The sequence below is a fragment of the Spinacia oleracea genome, chromosome 6, assembly GCF_020520425.1.
Source record: "Spinacia oleracea cultivar Varoflay chromosome 6, BTI_SOV_V1, whole genome shotgun sequence".
Taxonomy (NCBI): domain Eukaryota; kingdom Viridiplantae; phylum Streptophyta; class Magnoliopsida; order Caryophyllales; family Amaranthaceae; genus Spinacia; species Spinacia oleracea.
The window spans coordinates 112,996,993-113,022,257 of record NC_079492.1 but is presented as its reverse complement, the minus strand read 5'-3'; the positions used below and the strand labels follow the sequence as shown (position 1 = coordinate 113,022,257).

Genomic DNA, 25,265 nt, shown 5'->3' with positions numbered 1-25,265 from the left:
AACGAGCTAACGAGCTTATTCTAAGCACTTGTGAGCATGTTTAAGTAATTTGGGTTAACATTTACATGTATTGTGCGAAAGAACTGTGAGTTCGTTAAATGTTATGATTCAAGCTATGTTATTCTAGAGCATGAAGGGAAGCACTAGGGCACTGTGACGCTTGCTGGCGTGCTGCACGCGTACACATTCAATCCTTGTAACGATGTGACCATGTATTAAGATGTATCGGGATGCGAATGCGAATAAATACGTGTCCAACCTATTTTAGGACACTTGCTTTTTATGGAAGTTACTATATTTAACAGCTCTGCTCCGGATGGTCTCTTCAGTCAGTCGAGTATGATTATTCAACTAATCAGAGTGCATTCCATGCCAACGAGTGGGTTATAGTTTCATCATTGACACTTATGACACCGGAAACGAGGTCAAATGTAGGCATATATACCACCTTAAAAACTAAAAATGGATGAGAATCGACCTTCTATGGTTAAAAAAAGGAAAATTATAGCAGAAAGATCAATTATAATGTGAAAGTGGTTATACAGACCAAAGTAGCCATTACATATGAAATCATTTTTAGAGTATTTTATAAACCATGTTTGGTCCCTGCTCTTTGTGATAAATTAAAGCAATGAGACTACGAAACTGAAATCCTTGTAGTAAATATCATAGAATGACCACATCAACACAAGCTCTATGAATTTGTTGTCTTTGAGTGTCGTACGCTACTTGTTTTGGAAATACAGTTAATAATGGACAACGAGGATTAAAAATGAACTTGTTCAGCAAGGGAGCATGCTCAGCCAGACAAAGCGCAAGCTCGGATGCAGATGCGCTCCCGGTAAACCTGTCAAATATTGTGTAATCTCGTATCATTCTCATTAATCACACACGTATATATAGTACAACTCAGTTACCTAAACCCTAGGTTACACACTAGGTAACATACCATAGTTATGACTCTATAGAATATTCACAAAATAATATCTAATATCTTAACATCCCCCTTAAGGTGGAGCATGTAGATCTCGAATGCCCATATATCTTGTTCAAAAAAAACTCAAATTGCGCCTTCCCCAACGCTTTGGAGAAGATATCTGCTAACTGAACCTTTGTCGACACGTACGACGGACTGATGATCCCTTCCTTGATTGCATCTCGAATGAAATGACAATCTGACTCGATGTGTTTTGTCCTTTCATGGAACACCGGATTCTGTGCGATATGCAACGCAGACTGACTGTCGCAGTACATCCTCATGCCTTGGTCGTGTGTCACCCCCAAGTCGCGTAGTAGTTGTTTCAACCACTTCAACTCACTGAAGGAAATAATTCCCTTGGTCCAAGTATGCATTCAATGTTAAGTCTAATAAATGCGGTTCAGTATTAATTAACAAGTTAATAATTCAGTGAGATCAAGTGAGCTGAATGCCTAGCTAGAGGCCGCTTCAGTTCAAGTGGAATTAATGATATTAATCCACAGCTTACTCTTGACTGAACCCGTAGGGTCACACAAATAGTACGTAAACGGATCAAGTATTTAATGGCATTAAATACTCCATCTATGGATATTCGGAATCGACGGATCTTGGTTTCAGTGGGAGCTGAGATCGTCACAGGCAAGAAATGAATACTCCGGAAACGATGATATTGCCGGAAACGGAAATATGGATCGTATCGGAAATATAAATATTATCCAAGTCGTAGATGTTGCCGGAAACGGAAACATGGTACGTATCGGAAAATATTATCGGAAATGGAAATATTGCCGGAATCGGAAATATTGCCGGAAACGGAAATATTGTCAGAATCGGAAATATTATCGGAATCGGAAAATAATTCCGGAAACGGAAATATTAAATATTTGTTCGAAACGGAAATTGATTCCGGAATCGGAAATATTGAATATTGTTCGTATCGGAAATGAATTCCGGAATCGGGAAATTAATCGGAAGCGTATCGTACGAATTAGCATCGGACGAGGCCTGCCAGACGAAGGCCCAGCACGAGTCGGGCCATCGCCCAGCAAGCCAGCGCGCCACAAACGCACCAGCCAAGGCTGCGCCAGGCCCACCGCAAGGCAGGCCCAGCGCGCGCCAAGGCTACGGCAGCGTGTGGGCTTGCGGCAGTGGGCTGCGAGCTCGCGGGCTGCGCGCGCGCGCATGGCGCCCCTCGTGGGCTGCTGTGCGTGCGTGTGTGTTTGTGTGCTACTCGAATCCTAAAGCTACCGGGATTTGTCATATGATTAAATGTAATCCTAAAAGATTTAGTTTATTTAATTAGAGTCCTAGTAGGATTATAATTAAATAAATTAGTATCCTAATAGGATTCCAAATCCTTTTCCATAACTCTATAAATAGGTGCCTAGGGTCACATATTTACATCGAGCATTCAAGTATTCAAAGTGAGTTTTTGAGAGCAAAATTCAGTCATACAATTGCCTATAAAGTGCCGAAAATTCTAAGTACCTTAAGGGCGATTCTAGTTGGTCAATCTTAAGGCGGATCCGGACGTGCTGTGGACTATCTACGGAGGGACGACACTTTGAGTCCTAAAGACTTGTTCTTGTTCGGTTCGGGCGCAGCTAGGGAGGGCACGCAACAAAGAGTATGCATCTAAACTATGCTAAATGATTATGTGTAAATAATATGTTTTCCTGGCTTTATGGTTTTTCCGCATGATTCATGAATTGTCATATGTATCATAACCTAACAGTGGTATCACGAGCCTCTTATTATTTTCATAATCTAAATTTGCATGAACATGGTTAAATATTACAAATTTGCAAGAATTAAAAGGGGTGATTAATTTTCGTAATTGTTAATTAATTGCAAATTGCGTTTATTTAATTATACGTACGCAATTTTTCGGGAGTTTCTTCGTTACTCATCCAAATCGAGTGATTTTTGTGTCAATTCCGCATGTAAAAGGCATTCTAAAATTTTGACAAAAAAAAAAATATTTTTCTGCCGAACCCAGAATTCTCAAATTCGAAGCCTAACTATGACTTTTCGGAGGTTTTAGTTTTTCGAATGCAAAATTTCGTAAATTTAAGATGTTAAATTAAATATTTGCGATTCTTGTTGATAAATCTTGAATTTTTGATTGACCTACTATATATGTTTAACAAGTTTGAATGCCTAGCCTTGTTAATTATGCAATCTAATTTGTAATTATGATTAATTTGTTGAAAATTAGAATAATTTAGAATTAATTTGATTTTCATAATTAATTATAATTTAATTAGATACCTATGATTAAAAACCACCATAAAAATTGTAAATTTATGTTAAATTTTAAATTTTTATGACCTAGACTTGAATCCATGTTAATCGGAAATCAATTGAATAATAAATTTTCGATTTTTCGCACTAAAATTATGAAATTAATATTATTTATTAATTTGTCATTAATTTTAAATATAAATTTTTTAAATTTTATGCGATTCGCTCATATAACTTGCACGCACAAAGCAATGGACGCTACGTGTTACCCTTAAGGGGTGTTGTATAGTGCGGGCATGTGACGACGAGCAAGGGAGCTCGTCGCCCATGCGGCACGAATGCAATGAGCAAGGCCATGGTGCACGAGCACAAGGCAGCAGCCCTGCCTTGTGTCGTGGGCTGTGAGCAATGGACGAATGGGCGAGGGCGAAAGCAAGACACAGAAGTCGCGTGTGGGCAGCAAGCGAGCTGCGCCACAGCGCGCACTGCATCGCGCAAGCGTGCGGAGCCTCGCGCGCAGCGAGCGCAAGCTCGCGTGCCACGAGTGCTACGCCCAGTGTCGATGCATCGCGCAGCGAGCGCTGGCGAGCGAGCAATGGCCCGCATAAAGCGAGCGCTGGCGAGCGCGCGCAGCGAGCGCTGGCTCGCATGAAGCGAGCGATGGCTCGCGTGCATCGAGTGCTGGCGCGCGCAGCGAGCACCAGCTCGCGTGATGCCTTGCGAAGGAGAGCAGCAGCAGCGATGCGACGTAGCGATGTCTAACAAAGTATAAAAGTCAACACTAAAGAATTCAATTCTTAAGACTATAAGAAAGGGTACAAGAAATAGGAAAACAAAGGAACAAATGAAAGGAATTTATAATTCCGTTTCTACCTATAAGTTTATGTTTAAAGAGAAGTGACCTAGGAATCAAACTTCCTTGGTATCATATACCGCTTGAGGTTCTTACTTCGGTAATAACTCAAATAATGGAAGCTAGGCTACACTAATGGCCTACAAGTGGGAAATGAAGCATGGCAATGCTACATTAGTTGTAGGGTCATCTAGTTTGTTTTAAAGGCTGGAACTAAATGGTTATTTTGTTCCATAATCAGCATACCTAAATTTCTGCTTCAAACACAGAAAGACTCACATTCAGAAGAACAAAAACAATGCTTGTTTGTTTGTTTATTTGAATGAAATGGTCATTTACGGGATGAGTCAATATGCTTGATTAAAACAAACAACTCTTTAAAGAACTTTACTAGGTTCAAATCAACCCCTTGATTTGAGTTCCACTAATCTTTGGCATTGTTGCTTAGACCATATCAATAAGTTAACATTCAAAAGCTCTATTTTGATGGACTTTTGAAAGTTTATTGATTTCTAAATCAATTTAAGACAACTAGTCTTACTTGTTGAAAGTAACAAAGAATATGAACTATTGTTAGAACGCCTAGACGATAGAGTTCAAAGCTAAAGAAAGGTTTTATGACTTTATTATTTCACATGGATTTGAGTGAATATAGGTTTATTTACTCAAATGTGATATAAGTTGAATCTGTTTGGCTAGTTCAAAGATTCAGAAGTATAAAATCCACTTGGCAAGAAATCATAAAGATCTAGGTTAGATCATGTTGATGATTACTTGAGACCAAATATGATCATCAATGATTGTGTGTTGTAATTTCACAATCTAGCTCCATAAGATATGGCATATCTACGTTGGAATAATCGAAGTCAATTAGTACTTGATTCGATCAATGATGGATCATAAAGACTTTTCCTATAATTTCTAAAACTCAACTACCACCAAACTAAACCAAATTCGTCAAAGCTATTGAAAAGTAATTTCAGAATAACTTTTCATAAAATATATCTAGAGAGTTCCTAAACTCAGTGGGAGCTTAGTGTTTGTCATTCGACAAACTAAGGCCCAAGTATAGATATATGTTTCATTGTGATTTATTCAAATTAGACACAAGGGTATTGTTTCTACCACGAATTTTTGAGAACATAATGTTTGTTTGCTCGAAATAATGTCCTTTTGGAGATTCGTTTCCAAAATGACAAGTGGGAGAAAATAGACCTCGAAAGTCTTCGAGGCGAACAACAAACATAAACGGACATTCCGGAGGCTTTTCGAAGTGCTTCAGAAAATCCGAACTTATTCTTTAAGGACTTTAGAAGTGGCTTTAAAGAATAGACATCTCTTAGAAGACTTTACAAGTGCTTCAACGAGAACAGAATATTCAAAGGACTTTCAAGTGGCTATTGATATTCTATTGTTTGATGTTCTATACCCTAGTAGGCATAGAGTTCAAGTCACTGGAACTATGAGATTCTTCTATTAGATAGTGAAGAAACATGGAGTTCAGGTCATTGAAGCTATGCGATTCTTCCATTAGATAGTGAAGAAACCTACAACTTGCAGTCAAACTATTATCATGTAGATTAATGAGTTTGTGACTTGTAAGAAAGCTATGACGAAACCCAGATTCCCTAAAATGGTTAGAGGCCATATATAGACTCAAATGTTTTAAATGGTTAGAGGCCATAAAACATACTCAATGTTTTGATGACAAAATTGAAATTTTGTTGATTTGCAAGAATAGTTTCACACCTATTGGTTGCAAAGTTTGTTTTAAGGATAAAAACCATCAAAGATGAAATTGTGTTCACACACAAAGCTAGATTAGTTGCTAAAGGTTACAAGCAAATTCACGATGTGGATTGTGTTGAAACCTCATGCAAAATCGTAATGCTTAAGTCTATAATTCAAGCAATGATTGCATATTGGTACATATGGCAATTGGATGACAAAACATCTTCCTCAGTCAAATGTTGGAAGAAACTATGTACATGGTATGTCATAGGATTTGTGGATCCAAATAAATGCTTGAAAAGAAAAGCTAGTTTATAAAATCTAAGTACAGATTTAAGCAAGCAATTGGGAATTAGAAATGTATTTTAGTGAAGCTAATAAGTATTTTAGTTTCATAAAATGTACATGATTCTTATAGATATATAAGAAGTTTAGTGGGAGTACATAAAACTTAATTGGTCCTGTGTGTATCACACACATATCTCTCTATTGTGAAATAACATTCAAATGCTAATGACTTAGATTTGAAATTATTCATCAATGATGGACCAAGGCGAAACTTAGTACATACTGGGTACTAAGATCTATTTACAAAGATCTTATAATATTGTTTTGGATTAAGTAATGGCATTTACTAAATCAAACACGAAATACTCCATTGGAGATATTCGACCCATGTGAATAAATCTAAGTAAAAGAATGTTTGAACTATGTATAAGTAGGGGTGTAAATGAGCCGAGCCGGTCAATAAACTACTCGGGCTCGGGCTCGTTTAAAGCTCGTTCATGTTCGTTCATTTATTAAACGAGCCGAGCTTGAACAACTTTTGAAGCTCGCTTAATAAACGAGCTTGAACATGAACATAGGTATGCTCGTTCATTTAAGTTCATGAACAACTCGTTCATTTATGTTCGTGAACAAGTTCGTCTAATTATGTTATGTATCATATTTTACCATATATACGTTTTTCAAATTAAATAAAAATCATGTTTTTGACTTTTGAAATCTATAATAGAATAAAAATACTTTGAAATAAAATTTTAATTGCTAAATTAGTGCTCTTTGACTCTTTCTAAATTATTAGTTTGTTTATCAAATAAAGTAATGTACTTTAATTTTTATTATTAGATATGATTATAATTTGTTAGATTTTCAAGTGGTTGTACTCTAAAGCTCGTTTAAGAATACTCGTTCATGAAAAAAGCTCGTTTATAAACTCGGATCGATTAATAAATGAGCCGTTCACGAACAGTTCGCGAACACAAAATCTTTTAAACGAACCGAGCTTGAACAGATTTTTGAGCTCGGTTAAAAGCTCGGGCTCGAGCTCGAGCTCGCATAAGTTAAATGAACATGAACAGGGTAAAGCTCGGCTCGGCTCGGCTCGTTTACACCCCTATGTATAAGCATTTACTAAGTTAAAACATCAAAGGATCTAAGTGAGATTCTTAACCTATATTATATGTCAAAGAATTTAGCTGGATTCAGTATCTACTGAAATTGAATGAGCTAAAGTTACATGAATACAATTCAATTGAGAATTATTCTGCAAAAGAATTTATCATGTATGATATAATATGAGGATCGCCAAAAACGTATCGTATGACTTTAGGCATGACGAACATATACCAGTCTCTATTGATCTAAGTGAAGATCAACTAGATTGAGATCAAGAATACTTATGGTACTTGAAAAGGTACATAGGAATAGTTCTTGATTCAAGGAAATAAAGATATGCTAAATATTGATGCTACACGCATAAACACTGGCAAAGGATCAAGAAAAGACCCTTTGGAGTTAACCATTGACAAGGACGAGCTAAAGAGCATCGTGTTTCGAAATGACAACATGGATTGGAGACCATGAGTTGTTGCGTGGGAAATTAAAATATTAATTTCTATGTTCTAAGATACAGCTGGAAAGTATTCCACATATCTGTGAACTGCTTGGATAAGTAATTCCAAACAAAGCATCACTAGCAACCTATAAAGTTGAAGTAAAGGTACTTATTGCCTAAGAAGCAATAAAAAAGAGTTGTTTATATGAGTTCTTCATTGAACTTGGGAAGATCACATGTCTGTTGACTTAATGGTTCTTCATTGCAAAATGCGTAGAACCACTAATGTAGCAAGAAAGACTAGATCACAAAATAAACATACTCAAAAGTTCTTATCATCATATCTCGAAGAACATTCGATGAAAAGGATATTAAGATTGGCAAAGCATGATAACTAAACCTATGCAACAAGTGAGAAACAACACTCACATTGTAGCACTGGAAATCAAGCATAGCTTTGAATTCCATGAACTGTTTTAGAAGATGGGTTTGAGGCCCATGGTGGTAAAACATTAGGGGTTGAACATTTATCATATATGAAATGTATTTTTCATATTCCATTTAATCTTGGTTTAGTATTAAATGATGAGTCCCTTCAATTTGACGATATATTCAAGATAGACTGTCAGGACCAGTCCTGTGACTAAGAAATGTATATCAAGTGAACTTGAATGTCAAAGGTTGAAAATGGTCCCTAGTCGGAGTTTTCTATAAAATTGGACGCATAGAAAACGTTAGACGACTAGAATGCAAGATGACTAGTAGTTCTGTTTCTTGAACTATGTGGACATGGCAATGTCATAATCATTTGCATAGATACTTACTTTGGGAAGACTAGTATCGGACAAGACCTATGAAACTTTACTGTAAGAGATGAGAATCTGTCATAAGTAAATTTCATTAAAATTATTAGACACTAAATCCTCAATACCTGAGTGATTTGAGATTACTTGTTTGAGAACTGGTTGCTTTGACGTTGACCAACCGTCGCACCGTAAAAGGAGGCTATAAAGGCAACGCTCAGGTAATCACCTATCAAACGAAGTCTAATCTCAAGATCGCAAGATTGGGATTGTCCTCCCATAAATCGGGATAAGATGCTTAAAAGTTGTACAAGGCCACTCGGAGAGCTAGAAACTGTGAAATGCATGGCCGTGCTAGGATGAATCATAGGCTATGATTATCTGTTTATTTGATCAGTTGAACTCTGAAACCGAGAAACACCTCTGGACATAATAAGGATGACAACTCTTACCTTATGTTCAAGAGCAAGCATCGAGCGACAAAGGAATTAGGAAATGCACACTTGTCCCTAAGGACAAGTGGGAGACTGAAGGAAATAATGCCCTTGGTCCAAGTATGCATTCAATGTTAAGTCTAATAAATGCGGTTCAGTATTAATTAACAAGTTAATAATTCAGTGAGATCAAGTGAGCTGAATGCCTAGCTAGAGGCCGCTTCAGTTCAAGTGGAATTAATGATATTAATCCACAGCTTACTATTGACTGAACCCGTAGGGTCACACAAATAGTACGTAAACGGATCAAGTATTTAATGGCATTAAATACTCCATCTATGGATATTCGGAATCGACGGATCTTGGTTTCAGTGGGAGCTGAGATCGTCACAGGCAAGAAATGAATACTCCGGAAACGATGATATTGCCGGAAACGGAAATATGGATCGTATCGGAAATATAAATATTATCCAAGTCGTAGATGTTGCCGGAAACGGAAACATGGTACGTATCGGAAAATATTATCGGAAATGGAAATATTGCCGGAATCGGAAATATTGCCGGAAACGGAAATATTGTCAGAATCGGAAATATTATCGGAATCGGAAAATAATTCCGGAAACGGAAATATTAAATATTTGTTCGAAACGGAAATTGATTCCGGAATCGGAAATATTGAATATTGTTCGTATCGGAAATGAATTCCGGAATCGGGAAATTAATCGGAAGCGTATCGTACGAATTAGCATCGGACGAGGCCTGCCAGACGAAGGCCCAGCACGAAGCCGGGCCATCGCCCAGCAAGCCAGCGCGCCACAAACGCACCAGCCAAGGCTGCGCCAGGCCCACCGCAAGGCAGGCCCAGCGCGCGCCAAGGCTACGGCAGCGTGTGGGCTTGCGGCAGTGGGCTGCGAGCTCGCGGGCTGCGGGCGCGCGCATGGCGCCCCTCGTGGGCTGCTGTGCGTGCGTGTGTGTTTGTGTGCTACTCGAATCCTAAAGCTACCGGGATTTGTCATATGATTAAATCTAATCCTAAAATATTTAGTTTATTTAATTAGAGTCCTAGTAGGATTATAATTAAATAAATTAGTATCCTAATAGGATTCCAAATCCTTTTCCATAACTCTATAAATAGGTGCCTAGGGTCACATATTTACATCGAGCATTCAAGTATTCAAAGTGAGTTTTTGAGAGCAAAATTCAGTCATACAATTGCCTATAAAGTGCCGAAAATCCTAAGTACCTTAAGGGCGATTCTAGTTGGTCAATCTTAAGGAGGATCCGGACGTGCTGTGGACTATCTACGGAGGGACGACACTTGGAGTCCTAAAGACTTGTTCTTGTTCGGTTCGGGCGCAGCTAGGGAGGGCACGCAACAAAGAGTATGCATCTAAACTATGCTAAATGATTATGTGTAAATAATATGTTTTCCTGGCTTTATGGTTTTTCCGCATGATTCATGAATTGTCATATGTATCATAACCTAACACTCACACGTCAGAGCTGCCATCGACCGATATTCTGCCTCAGCAGACGACCGAGAAACAATATGTTGTTTCTTGGTCTTCCAAGAAACTGGCGACATACCAAGTGACACAAACCATCCAGTCACCGACCGACGCGTCATTGGACACCCCGCCCAATCCGAATCGCACCACCCCTCCAACTACAACGCACTATCCGACCGGAGTAGTATACCTTGACCCGGGCCTTCTTCAAGTATCTCACTACTCGCAAAGCTGCTTCCCAATGTGCCTCCTTTGGTGCTTGCATAAATTGAGATAGGACATGTACGGAGTAAGCGACGTTTGGTCGCGTGACAGCCAAATAAACCAGACATCCGATCAGACGCCTATACTGCTCACCATCCGGCAGGTCTGGCCCGTCTGCCAATGCCAACTTATGATTCTGTTCCATGGGAAAGTCCACAGACTTTGCTCCCAACAATCCGGCCTCTAAGATGATGTCGAGGGCATATTTTCTATGACACACATAGAACCCTTGACTACTTCGTGCCACCTCTAACCCAAGAAAGGACTTCAGACCCCCGAGGTCTTTCATTTTAAAGCACTCCCTCAAGTATGCCTTAAAACTCTCAAGCGCAAACTTGTTATTGCCTGCGATAATCATGTCGTCCACATAAATGAGCACACTCAGCTGCAACGTACCTTTAGACAGAGTGAAGAGCGAATAATCCGACAGCGACTGTCGAAAGCCATAGTGCGCCAGTGTCGTCGACAACTTCTGGAACCAACATTTAGGTGCTTGTTTCAATCTATACAACGACTTTCTCATTCGACACACCTTGTTAGAGTTATTCTTCTGGAATCCAGGAGGAATCTTCATATAGATCTCTTCCTCCAAGTCACCATGCAAGAAAACATTGTGTACGTCCATCTGATGCACGTCCCACTGTTTGACAGGAGCGACAGCTAGGAAAGTTCGAACTGTCGCCATCTTCGCGACGGGAGCAAATGTCTCATTATAGTCCAACCCTTCCTCCTGATGATTCCCTAGACATACCAATCGGGCCTTCAGTCTCAACAAATTCCTATCTCATCACGCTTCTCAGTATACACCCATTTACTCCCCAGTGCTTTCTTCCCTTCCGGCAAATTTTCCAACGTCCATGTCCCCTGTTCCTCCAACGCGTCGATTTCAGCAGCCATTGCTTGACGCCACCCCTCATGCTGCATCGCTTGTTTAAAACTCTTAGGAACTTGCCTTTCTTGCAATGCTGCTATATAATGCCTGTGCTTTGACGAAAAACGCTCATAATTAACAAAATATGTGATAGGATAAGGAGTACCTGAGGGTGGTGACGCCGTAGGTGTTTTGTCGGAAGTACTATATTTTTCCCGTATTGTATGTATCACACAGTCTTTCAGCTTTGTCGACGGAAACTTCGCACGCTTCCCCCTTCCTAACTCCGTATCCTCCACACACTGCCTTGTCTCACTCTCATCACTACCCATCGTCTCATCCACACCTGTCATTGATGAGACGATGTCTGATTCCACTCGACTAGGTGTATCATGTTGTTGTTCCTCCCTCACAGGCGACAAGACCTCCTCCGTGTCACCCGCAGGCGACGACACCTCCTCAGTGGCACCTGCAGGTGACGACACTTCCTCATTGTCACCTGCAGGCGACACCTCCTGAGCACATCCAGTCCCACTCTCATCCAAACCCCACTGGTCAAGCACCCCATCACCATCATACATTGCAGGCAACATAGTCGACGTGTCTGCGAATGGAAACGTCCGTTCATGAAAGTTGACATCCCTTGAGACAAAGAACTCGTGTGTCTCTAGGTCGTACAGTTGCCATCCCTTCCTGCCAAACGGGTAACCCAGAAACACACATTTGCGACCACGAGACGCAAACTTATCCCCTTTACTCCGGAGATTATACGCATAATACAGACACCCAAATACCCGGATAGACACATATGATGGTGGTTTTCCAAATAGCATCTCATAAGGGGTTTTATTGTCAAGGACCGGTGTAGGTGTACGATTGATCAAGTGCGCAGCCAGACTACATTCCCCCCAAAATCTTATAGGAAGATTCTCTTGAAACCGTAACGCTCTCCCAACATTCAAAATATGTTGGTGTTTCCTCTCGACTCTCCCATTCTGTTGAGGTGTCCCAACACACGACGACTCAAACAAAATCCCATTTTGAAGGAAATAACCTTGCAAACAATTAAACTCAGTACCATTGTCACTACGAACAACCCTCAGGGATTGATTAAACTGACATTTAACCATGGCTACAAAATTAAGAAACGACGATTCAACTTCCACTTTATTGCACAATAAATAAATCCACACACCCCTAGAATAATCATCCACAATGGTAAGAAAATACTTCTCCCCACTCGACGAGGGTGTTTTGTAAGGCCCCCATAAATCAAGATGAACAAGATCGAATGGGCGACTTGCATGACTATCACTATTTGGAAAACTCTCCCTACATTGTTTCGCCCGCGGGCATACATCACAAATGTTTTTATTCTTCCTAATCTTATGACTCACAGGAGGAAGAGACTGCAACACTTTTTCCGACGGATGCCCCATACGTTGATGCCACACGTCGACCACACACTCCACTGCTAGCACACGAACCCTCGGAGCCCCACAGAAAAAATATAGTCCTTCCTGTCGATCACCCACGCCAATCACCATCCTCGTCGAGCGGTCCTGAAGAACACACATTTTGTTAGTAAATTGAGCAGCACAATGTAATTCGTCACTTAATTGAGTTACAGAAATTAAATTGCAGTTCAATTTAGGCACAAATAGAACGTTATCAAGCACGAAACCATCCTCCATGACCACCGAACCATATTGATTTGAATTTGCAGGTTGACCGTCTGGTAACACAACCTGTTGATTTCTTGATGTTTTGATATTTCTCAGAATTGAAATTGAAGGAAATAATGCCCTTGGTCCAAGTATGCATATAATATTAAGTCGAATAAATGCGGTTCAGTATTAATTAACAAGTTAATAATTCAGTGAGATCAAGTGAGCTGAATGCCTAGCTAGAGGCCGCTTCAGTTCAAGTGGAATTAATGATATTAATCCACAGCTTACTCTTGACTGAACCCGTAGGGTCACACAAATAGTACGTAAACGGATCAAGTATTTAATGGCATTAAATACTCCATCTATGGATATTTGGAATCGACGGATCTTGGTTTCAGTGGGAGCTGAGATCGTCAAAGGCAAGCAAATGAATACTCCGGAAACAATGATATTGCCGGAAACGGAAATATGGATCGTATCGGAAATATAAATATTATCCAAGTCGTAGATGTTGCCGGAAACGGAAACATGGTACGTATCGGAAAATATTAATGGAAATGGAAATATTGCCGGAATCGGAAATATTGCCGGAAACGGAAATATTGTCAGAATCGGAAATATTATCGGAATCGGAAAATAATTCCGGAAACGGAAATATTAAATATTTGTTCGAAACGGAAATTAATTCCGGAATCGGAAATATTAAATATTGTTCGTATCGGAAATAAATTCCGGATTCGGGAATTTAATCGGAAAGCGTATCGTACGAATTAGCATCGGACGAGGCTTGCCAGACAAAGGCCCAGCACGAGGCTAGGCCAACGCCCAGCAAGCCACACGCCAAGTGCTCGACCAGGCCCAGCGCAAGGCCAGGCCCAGCCAAGCATTGGCGGGCGCGCACGAAGCTGATGGGACGCGAGGCCGCATGCGCTGTGCGCTCGGCGTGGGCCGCAAGGCCTGCGTGCGGGCGTGCATGCGTGTGTGTGTGCTCGTGTTCGTAACGAATCCTAATCCTATCGGAATTCGTGCATTGATTAAATCCTAATCCTAAAAGATAAAATATTTTATTTAGAGTTCTAATAGGATTCTAATTAATAAATCCATATCCTATCAGGATTATAATTCCTTTCCATAAACTCTATAAATAAGGGCCTAGGGTCACATATTTAACAGAGGATTTTTGAAGTATTCAAAGGTAAGATTTTTAAGCAAAAATCAGCCAAACACTTGCAACCCAAATAGCCGAAAATTCTAGTAACCTTAAGGGCGATTCTAGTTGGTCAAGCTTAAGGCGGATCCGGACGTGCTGTGGACTATCTACGGAGGGACGACACTTGGAGTCCTAAAGAGTTGTTCTTGTTCGGTTCGGGCGCAGCTAGGGAGGGCACGCTACACAGTCTATGCATCTGAATTATGCTAAATGATTATGTGTAAATAATATGTTTCCTAGCTTTATGGTTTTTCCGCATGATTTATGTTTATTCATATGTATCATAACCTAACAGTGGTATCACGAGCCTCTTATTATTTTCATAATCTAAATTGCATGATGTAGACACCTACTTTTGTCCCCATTCCCGAAAGGGAAGGTTCGATGATGAAAACATAAATCTCTACTTGACAACGCATCTCCTATAAAATAACGAATCTCAATCACCCTTTTTCATTTCACCCGAAACCTGCTATTTATGGAAACCTGCTAAAAATAGTAACTGCCGTAATAGGCAGTTGTTAAAAGTGGCAAGTCATAAAAGATAGAAACCTGTCAGAATTAGGTGTTTCACTCCAACATAAATCCTAAATGAGATAGAAATTGCGAGAGAATCCTATTCCTAATATGATTCGAAAATAAGGGTTACGTATTAATTAAAATCCTAACGAGCCTAGAGTTCGTAACGGGCCCAGACGCATTCCGTCATAAAGTTAATACGCACTAAAAGACTCGATTAAGTCTCATGCACTCCGGATTCTAAGAGTCCGAATCTGACAAAGAAACGGCCCAGACCCTATTTTCAACGCCTGGTTCTGGGCGCCGAAATCTTCGGCGCCCAGCCCTGGGCGCTGAAATTACCTGGGACGTATTCTTTCCTAATTCCTCGTGGATTAGAGTTCTACAATTCTATCTTTCCACGAACTCTTTTCTATAAATATAGCCCCAAGTTCGACACAAAACACAATTCATATTCTGAATATTGACTCCAACCCCTAAGCTTAAGCCTCACGCTGCGAAATTGATCACGCGTTCTGTCGCAATCGATCCAAAAATCGAACAGAACGTATCCTGTCCCGTAACTTGAGATTCATTAAATAAAAGGAGAAATAGCAAAGTCAAAGTGGTTAGTTTTCTGAGAACTGTGACGCTCCTCTCAAGGGTGCGTCGTAATGTGCCCCTTCGCATGATTTAATTGCTTTCCTCGCACTTTTATGAACTGTTAAACTAATTAAATCTGATTGTTCTATCACACCATATAAAGATAATATTTTTGGGAAATTGAATTATCATGCTAGGTCCCTTAATACAATCTAAATCAGATAATCGCGCTCGATCTAGTATTATATGTTGCATATTGTTAAAATCAACTCAGATTAGTTTAATAGTTAACGCATGTCCCTTCAATTATTTATGCTGAGCTAGTAAGGATATCCTGCCTCTGGAGTTATCGACGAGCGAGTACTCCTCTCGGTAGTTACAGTCCCCCGAACCCTCAATCTCTACCTTGCGGGTGTATGTTGAGAGATCCCCACACCAGGGATCAGAAGGGAACCTACGGCCGTCGTGGTCAAACATAATTGCACTCCCTTTATGTCATGATAACCGGATTTTGTCAGTTTTTCTCATTGTCATTAAAAACTGAATGGCGACTCCTATATTACTAGTCAATTGGGTGTAAACTCACAGGAAATCCAATTACACTTGATTTGACAAAAAGAAACGTCACACCCACGAGGGACGAGGTCACGCATTAGCCTCGTGCTTTTCCGACCCCCTCACACATGAACATGGTTAAATTTTACAAATTTGCAAAGAATTAAAGGGGTGATTAATTTTCGTAATTAATTGCAAATTGCGTTTATTTAATTATATGTACACAAATAATTGTGAGTACATGTTAGTTTTGGTGAAACTCAACGATATAAGTAAGGAGTCCTTTTATGTCGTGGCAAAATCGATAGGTTTACCTAATGAGTTCTTAGACGTACCTATCAACCAAGAGTAGTTTCTAGACTATTAGCAAAAGGCTTTTGCTTACCTAAAAGATTTTAGAACTGAGTCTAAATACATAATGTGCTTAATTCTTCAATGGTTTTTAGGATCTTGGAATCATTTTATTCACACCTGCCGGAACACATAACTTGAATAAAATGCTTAATGAACATTGAATTATGCATGTATGCTAGAATTTAAGTTTATTAAGAGAAACTGTGAATGATTATTTATTTGTTTATTCTTTTCAATTGTAGTTTTTATAATGGCAAACAACAATCAAAACATCATCATGGGTTCTGAGCTTATGGTCAAGCTGAACCTAACAAATTTTCTTGAATGGGAAGCTAAGCTATTTGAAATAGTCAGACTCAATGGACTTGAGTATGTACTGTTACATCCCATGCCAAGCTACTATGCCAGAGACATGACCCCTGAAATATTCTCTTCCTGGGATCCGGATCTCAAAAAGGTTATGAGTCTCATGCTGAGCAATATCCCTGATGAATGGGCTAGAAGGTTTGTAGCTTATGAACCTTTTACGCTCATCAAGAATCTGAGGGATACCTGTCGTGGAAGCACGGAGGACAGGGACCTGAACGTCCATGAGTTGATTGAATCAATGTCTGGTCTAAAGGTTAGTTCTCCCAACAGGTGTTATAGGATGGAGGTCCAATAAACACATGTTCAGCTCCTTCGCACTAAACAAAGGGTAGGCGTCCCACTAAGGTTCCATGTGGATCTTATGCTTTCATATTTCGATCGCCTAAGTCTGCTAGGAACACCAATAAGCGAAAGGATGGCAGTCTCAATCTTGCTCAATTCACTGCACAGTGGGTTTGGTCGCTTCAAGCAACTATACCTAAGTGAACCAAGAGAAGAAACAGTTGCAGAGTTTGTTCACCTTGTCAGAAAGGCTGAGATAGTACTCGACTGTGAAGCCAAAGATTTACTCAAGGCTAGAGGGAGACACTTCAAGAAAAGTGGAAAGTTCAAGGGCAATGCTAAAAAGCAGGACAAGTCCACATCAAGCTGTCTTTATTATGATGGAATTGGCCATTTCAAGAAAGAATTTCCAAAGCTAAAGGAAGATCAGAAGAACGGAACAGTCGTTCCATCTTCAGGTATTTTCGTTATAGACTGTACACTTGTTAAATCAACTTCTTGGGTATTAGATACTGGTTGTGGCTTACACTTATGTTCCAATACACAGGGACTAAGAAGAAGTAGAAAGTTAAGCAAGGGTGAAGTCGACCTAAGAGTGGGAAATGGAGCACGGATTGCTGCATTAGCTGTAGGAACTTATTATTTGTCGTTGCCCTCTGGGCTAGTTTTGGAACTGGAAGAATGTTTCCATGTTCCAAGTCTTGCTAAAAACATCATTTCTGTTTCTTGCTTAGATGCTAAGGGATTTTCCTTTTTAATAAAAGACAATAGTTGTTCGTTTTATTTTAAAGTGATGTTTTATGGATCTGCTAGATTAGTCAATGGACTTTATTTATTAGATCACGACAAACAAGTTTATAACATAAATACCAAAAAGGCCAAAAAGGATGATTCAGATCTCACCTATCTGTGGCATTGTCGATTAGGCCATATTAACTTGAAACACATGGAAAGACTTCAAAAGGAAGGAATTCTAGAACCATTTGACTTAGAGGATTATGGTTAGTGCGAATCATGTTTACTTGGCAAAATGACAAAGCAACCTTTCTCTAAAGTTGGAGAAAGAGCAACTGAACTATTGGGTTTAATCCATACAGATGTATGTGGACCAATGAGTACAAATGCTAGGGGTGGTTTCAGCTACTTTATCACTTTCACTGATGACTTCAGTAGATATGGTTATGTCTACCTAATGAAGCATAAGTCTGAATCATTTGACAAATTCAAGAAATTTCAGAGTGAAGTAGAGAATCAATTAGGCAAGAAGATTAAGGCACTGCGGTCTGATAGAGGCGGTGAATATCTGAGCTATGAATTTGATGACCATCTGAAAGAATATGGAATTCTATCAGAATTGACTCCTCCTGGAACACCACAATGGAACGGTGTGTCGGAACGGAGGAACAGAACCTTGCTAGACATGGTTCGATCAAAGATGGGTCAGGCCGAACTTCCAATAGAATTTTGGGGACATGCACTAAATACAGCCGCACTCACTATAAATAGAGCTCCGTCTAAAGCTGTTGAAAAGACTCCATATGAGTTATGGTTTGGAAAGCCTCCAAAAGTGTCATTTCTTAAGATTTGGGGATGTGAAGTATACGTCAAACGATTAATTTCAGACAAACTTCATCCAAAATCTGACAAATGTATCCTTGTGGGCTATCCAAAGGAAACAAAGGGGTATTACTTCTACAATACATCTGAGAACAAGGTGTTTGTTGCTCGAGATGGTATCTTTTTGGAAAAGGATCACATTTCCAAAATGACAAGTGGGAGAAAAGTAGACCTCGAAAAATTCGAGTCGAACAACAAACTCTAGAGAATGCTCAAGATGACATTCAGGATGAAACTCAGAGATCTTTAGAAGTTTCTGGTGAGAATCATGGTCAATCTAGAAATATAATCCCGCGTAGATCGCAGAGATATAGATCTCAACCGGAAAGGTACTTAGGTATTTTGACGAACGAGAGCTATGACGTTCTATTACTTGAAAGTGATGAACCTGCGACTTACAAACAAGCTATGACGAGCCCTAGCTCCAAGCAATGGCATGAAGCCATGCAATCTGAATTAGACTCCATGTCTGAAAACCAAGTTTGGGATTTGGTCGATTTGCCAGATGGCTACCAAGCCATTGGAAGCAAATGGGTTTTCAAACTGAAAAAGGACAAGGATGGGAAACTTGAAGTTTTCCAAGCTAGATTGGTTGCAAAAGGTTACAGGCAAGTCCACGGTGTGGATTACGATGAAACCTTTTCACCAGTTGCAATGCTAAAGTCTATTCGGAAAATGTTAGCAATCGCTGCATATTACGATTACGAAATATGGCAGATGGATGTCAAAACCGCTTTCTTAAACGGAGTTTTAACAGAAACTGTGTTTATGACACAACCTGAAGGTTTTGAGGATCCAAAGAATGCTAAAAAGGTATGCAAGCTAAAGAAATCAATCTACGGATTGAAGCAGGCATCCAGGAGCCGGAATATACGTTTTGATGAAGCAGTCAGTGACTTTGGTTTCATCAAGAACGCAGACGAATCTTGTGTATACAAGAAGGTTAGTGGGAGAAAAATTGCTTTTCTAGTATTATATGTCGACGACATATTACTTATCGGAAATGACAATCCTATGTTGAACTCTGTCAAGATTTGGCTTGCGAAATGTTTTTCGATGAAAGATCTAGGAGAAGCACAGTACATATTGGGCATCAAGATTTACAGAGATAGATCTAAAAGGATGATTGGACTTAGTCAAAGCACTTATATCAATAAGGTGCTTGATAGGTTCAAGATGGCAGACTCCAAGCGAGGCTACCTACCCATGTCGATCTTATGGAATGACTCTAAGCAAGACTCAGTGCCCAAAAACACTTGATGAGCGTAAACGAATGAATGGGATTCCATATGCATCATGGATTGGTTCAATAATGTATGCTATGATATGTACACGCCCGGATGTTGCTTACGCACTCAGTGCTACGAGCAGATACCAGTCAGACCCAGGAGAGGCACATTGGACTGCTGCCAAGAATATTCTGAAGTACCTGAAAAGGCACAAAGATGACTTCCTGGTCTATGGTGGAGATGATGAATTAATTGTTACAGGCTATACGGACGCAAGTTTCCAAACAGACAAAGATGATTGCAGATCACAGTCTGGGTTTGTCTTCTGCCTCAACGGAGGAGCAGTAAGCTGGAAAAGTGCTAAGCAAAGCACTATTGCGGATTCTACAACTGAAGCGGAGTACATTGATGCACATGAAGCAACAAAGGAAGCTATATGGCTAAGGAAGTTAATAGGTGAACTTGGTGTAGTCCCCCTCCATTAAAGGACCAATAGCCCTGTATTGTGATAATAACGGAGCTATTGCACAAGCAAAGGAGCCTAGACACCACCAAAAAGTCAAGCATGTACTTCGTAGATTTCACCTTCTACGAGAGTTCGTTGAAAGAAAAGAAGTCGAGATAAGCAAGATTGGAACTGATGACAATATATCAGATCCATTGACTAAACCTCTGCCGCAGGCGAAGCACAACTCGCACACTGCAGCTATGGGAATCAAGCATATTGGAGAATGGCTTTGATGTCCTTGTTTAATGTTTTAAAGTTTTAGAGTTTAATTCTTTGTAAAACATTATTGGTTAATCATTCACAATAAATGAATAGAAATTCATTTTCCATTTAATTTGTGGTTTATTAAATGACGAGTCCCTTCAACTTGACGAAATATTCAAGATAGACTGTCAGGACCAGTCATGTGACTAAGAAATGTCTATCAAGTGAACTTGAATGTCAAAAGTTGAAAATGGTCCCTGGTCGGAGTTTTCTATAAAGATGGACGCATAGAAAACGTTAGACGACTAGAATGCAAAATGACTAGTAGTTCTGTTTCTTGAACTATGTGGACATGGCAATTTCGTAATCATTTGCATAGATACTTACTTTGGGAGACTAATATCGGACATACCTATGAAACTTTACTGTAAGAGATGAAAATCTGTCATAAGTAAATTTCATTAAAATTATTAGACACTAAATCCTCAATACCTGAGTGATTTGAGATTACTTGTTTGAGAACTGGTTACTTTGACGTTGACCAACCGTCGCACCGTAAAAGGAGGCTATAAAGGCAACGCTAAGGTAATCACCTATCAAACGAAGTCTAATCTCAAGATCGCAAGATTGGGATTGTCCTCCCATGAATCGGGATGAGATGCTTAAAAGTTGTACAAGGCCACTCGGAGAACTAGAAACTGTAAAATGCATGGCCGTGCTCAGATGAATCATAGGCTATGATTATCTATTTATTTGATCAGTTGAACTCTGAAACCGAGAAACACCTCTGGACATAATATGGATGACAACTCTTACCTTATGTTCAAGAGAAAGCATCGAGCGACAAAGGAATTAGGAAATGCACACTTGTCCCTAAGGACAAGTGGGAGACTGAAGGAAATAATGCCCTTGGTCCAAGTATGCATATAATGTTAAGTCTAATAAATGCGGTTCAGTATTAATTAACAAGTTAATAATTCAGTGAGATCAAGTGAGCTGAATGCCTAGCTAGAGGCCGCTTCAGTTCAAGTGGAATTAATGATATTAATCCACAGCTTATTCTTGACTGAACCCGTAGGGTCACACAAATAGTACGTAAACGGATCAAGTATTTAATGGCATTAAATACTCCATCCATGGATATTTGGAATCGACGGATCTTGGTTTCAGTGGGAGCTGAGATCGTCAAAGGCAAGCAAATGAATACTCCGGAAACAATGATATTGCCAGAAACGGAAACATGGATCGTATCGGAAATATAAATATTATCCAAGTCGTAAATGTTGCCGGAAACGGAAACATGGTACGTATCGGAAAATATTAATGGAAATGGAAATATTGCCAGAATCGGAAATATTGCCGGAAACGGAAATATTGTAAGAATCGGAAATATTATCGAAATCGGAAAATAATTCCGGAAACGGAAACGGAAATATTAAATATTTGTTCGAAACGGAAATTAATTCCGGAATCGGAAATATTAAATATTGTTCGTATCGGAAATAAATTTCGGATTCGGGAATTTAATCGGAAAGCGTGTCGTACGAATTAGCATCGGACGAGGCTTGCTAGACGAAGGCCCAGCACGAGGCTAGGCCAACGCCCAGCAAGCCACACGCCAAGTGCTCGACCAGGCCCAGCCAAGCATTGGCGGGCGCGCACGAAGCTGATGGGCTGCGAGGCCGCATGCGTTGTGCGCTCGGCGTGGGCCGCAAGGCCTGCGTGCGGGCGTGCATGCGTGTGTGTGTCCTCGTGTTCGTAACGAATCCTAATCCTATCGGAATTCGTGCATTGATTAAATCCTAATCCTAAAAGATTAAATTTATTATTTAGAGTTCTAATAGGATTCTAATTAATAAATCCATATCCTAGTAGGATTATAATTCCTTTCCATAAACTCTATAAATAAGGGCCTAGGGTCACATATTTAACAGAGGATTTTTGAAGTATTCAAAGGTAAGATTTTTAAGCAAAAATCAGCCAAACACTTGCAACCCAAATAGCCGAAAATCCTAGTAACCTTAAGGGCGATTCTAGTTGGTCAAGCTTAAGGCGGATCCGGACGTGCTGTGGACTATCTACGGAGGGACGACACTTGGAGTCCTAAAGACTTGTTCTTGTTCGGTTCGGGCGCAGCTAGGGAGGGCACGCTACAAAGTGTATGCATCTGAATTATGCTAAATGATTATGTGTAAATAATATGTTTCCTGGCTTTATGGTTTTTCCGCATGATTTATGTTTATTCATATGTATCATAACCTAACAGAAATATCACCCGTCACATGACGTGAGGCTCCACTGTCAACAATCCATCGTAAATCAAGATTACCTTGCAACTTGTTTGGTGGTCGTGACAAGATGTCAACAATTTGCTGGACTTGCTCCTTCGTCACACCAACAAGCTCATGATTGGTTGTCGTCACTGCTCCGTGCGATCCGCCTCCACTCGTGACAGTGGTTGTCGCCCCTCCTGTAGCATTGCTCACGGCATTAGCATGAGCGACACCACTGGTCGACGGCGCTGCCCCACGAGCTCCTCTGCCTCCTCTAACCGACGGCCTGCCTCCTCGACCAGGCCCTCTTCCACCTCGTTTCTTCTCATCCCACCATTCGGGAAATCCAATCAGCTGATAACAAGTTTCTTCCTCATGACCCTCACGGTTGCAATGACCACAAAATCTGTCACTCGCATCTCCCGACCTCGACCGAGCCTTACTCTCGACCTTGAAAGCCATGACACTCTCCGGACCTCTCGTTACCTTGGCGCGCATGGTCTCGGTATTCATAACCGTCTGGTACGCCTCGTCGAGGCCTGCCAACGGCAATCTTGCTAACAGTTGTGCACGAATGGCTTCATAGTGATCATCTAGACCAATTAAGAAATAGTGCAGACGATCTTCATCATGAATGTCCCCCACCTGCTTCGCTATGTTGCACGTATAACCCGCACATATACACCTTGGCACTAGTGCATACTGTACGTACTCCTTCCATACCTTTGACAAGCGGCCATAGTACTCCATAACACCCTCAGACGTGCCCTGTTTGCAGCCACTCAGAGCCATCTTAATATGACAAACCCTAGTGCCCGACACGATGCAATACCGCGTCCTCAAATGACTCCACAACTCGTGAGCAATATCAAAGTCTTCCAGATTCGAACGCAAACTCTCGTCTATGGTGTTTGTGATCCAAGACATCACCATCGAATTGACCGCAATCCAATGTTTCATCTTCGTCGCGTCCGTAATGGGTTCCTTCACAGAACCATCAAGAAAACCAAATTTGAATTTTGAAATCATCGAGCGACGAACGGCTTTGGCCCACTCATCGTAGTTCGATGCTCCTCTCAGTTTCACAGGGGTGATAACAATACCGGGGTCGTCGCCTGACCCGAGATAATAGTCTAGGTCGACGGCGGCGGCAACTGTCTTTTGTGATGGCTCCTCTTCGGTACCCATTGTTATACTCGAGGAATTTGTAATTCCTAATATCTCAGTACTCAACTAGCGAAGGAATTCGCTGTTCTCAAACTCTCTCAAACTCGTGCGGGAAAAAAAAATCTAGGGTTTTTAACCTAGGCTCTTGATACCATGTCAAATATTGTGTAATCTCGTATCATTCTCATTAATCACACACGTATATATAGTACAATTCAGTTACCTAAACCCTAGGTTACACATTAGGTAACATACCATAGTTAGGACTCTACAGGTCACAGAATAATATCTAATATCTTAACAAAACCCAACAAACTTTACAGTCTTAAGGTGTTGATGTGCGCGTATTGCGTTGATTTGTTTATCCTTTACAGCAGACATCGCCTCTCTTGGCTAAATCCAACGCTGTAACTGCAAAACCAATTCAACGCTAATGTTTTGCTTATGTACTCACAACATACAAACACAAAGCTAAATAAATAATAAGCTACGTATACCTCCAACTTGAAAGTATGCAACAAAGGGCATGCCTCAATCAAAGAGATCAAAGCAACAAGCTTGTCATCACCATCTGCTACATCAATAACGATCAACTCCAATTTTTTAACACAAGGAAAACTCGGAAATCCATGTCAGGAATTCTGATATGAGGAAAGTATATATACTTTGAATTGGTAGGCCTAATGCTACAAGGCCCAACAGCTAGCTTTAGAATACGGTGGGCACATTACAATATATACTGGAATATCAAGTTTTGATGGAGTGAAAAAACAAGCAATCTCACTTGCATGGACCAGGTCCACACTATTATTAGTGTGGACCAGAGTATTTTAGGTATTTTACAGCTTTTAAAGATGACATGGACAAGCAATGTTTACGTGATCCAAAAAATTCGCGGCCTATATAGTAACTCTTACGTTGATATAGTTTACTTATATGCAATATAGTTACTCTACTAGTCATACAGTAAATTTTAACAATATAATTATTAATATATGCGACATAGTTACTGCAAAGATCATATAGTAACTGTTCAGTTAATATAGTTGTACTGTAATATAATTACTCTAATAGTCATACTCCCTCCGTCTCTAAATACTCGCACCGCTTTCCTTTTCGGACCGTCCCTTAATACTTGCACCGCTTCTATAAATGGAAATCTTTATCAATATTATATTATTTCTCACACTTACCTACTACCC

At 40.1% G+C, this 25,265-nt stretch overlaps 1 long non-coding RNA gene across 1 annotated transcript; it reads right to left on the bottom strand.

Annotated features, from left to right (window-relative positions):
- Positions 1–706: 706 nt before the first annotated feature.
- On the bottom strand, positions 707–24,698 carry LOC110795573 (uncharacterized). The gene is made up of 3 exons (XR_002535330.2): positions 24,561–24,698; positions 24,371–24,474; positions 707–847 (listed from the first exon to the last, which is right to left on the bottom strand). It is a non-coding gene; the product is annotated as an uncharacterized lncRNA (long non-coding RNA).
- Positions 24,699–25,265: the final 567 nt, after the last annotated feature.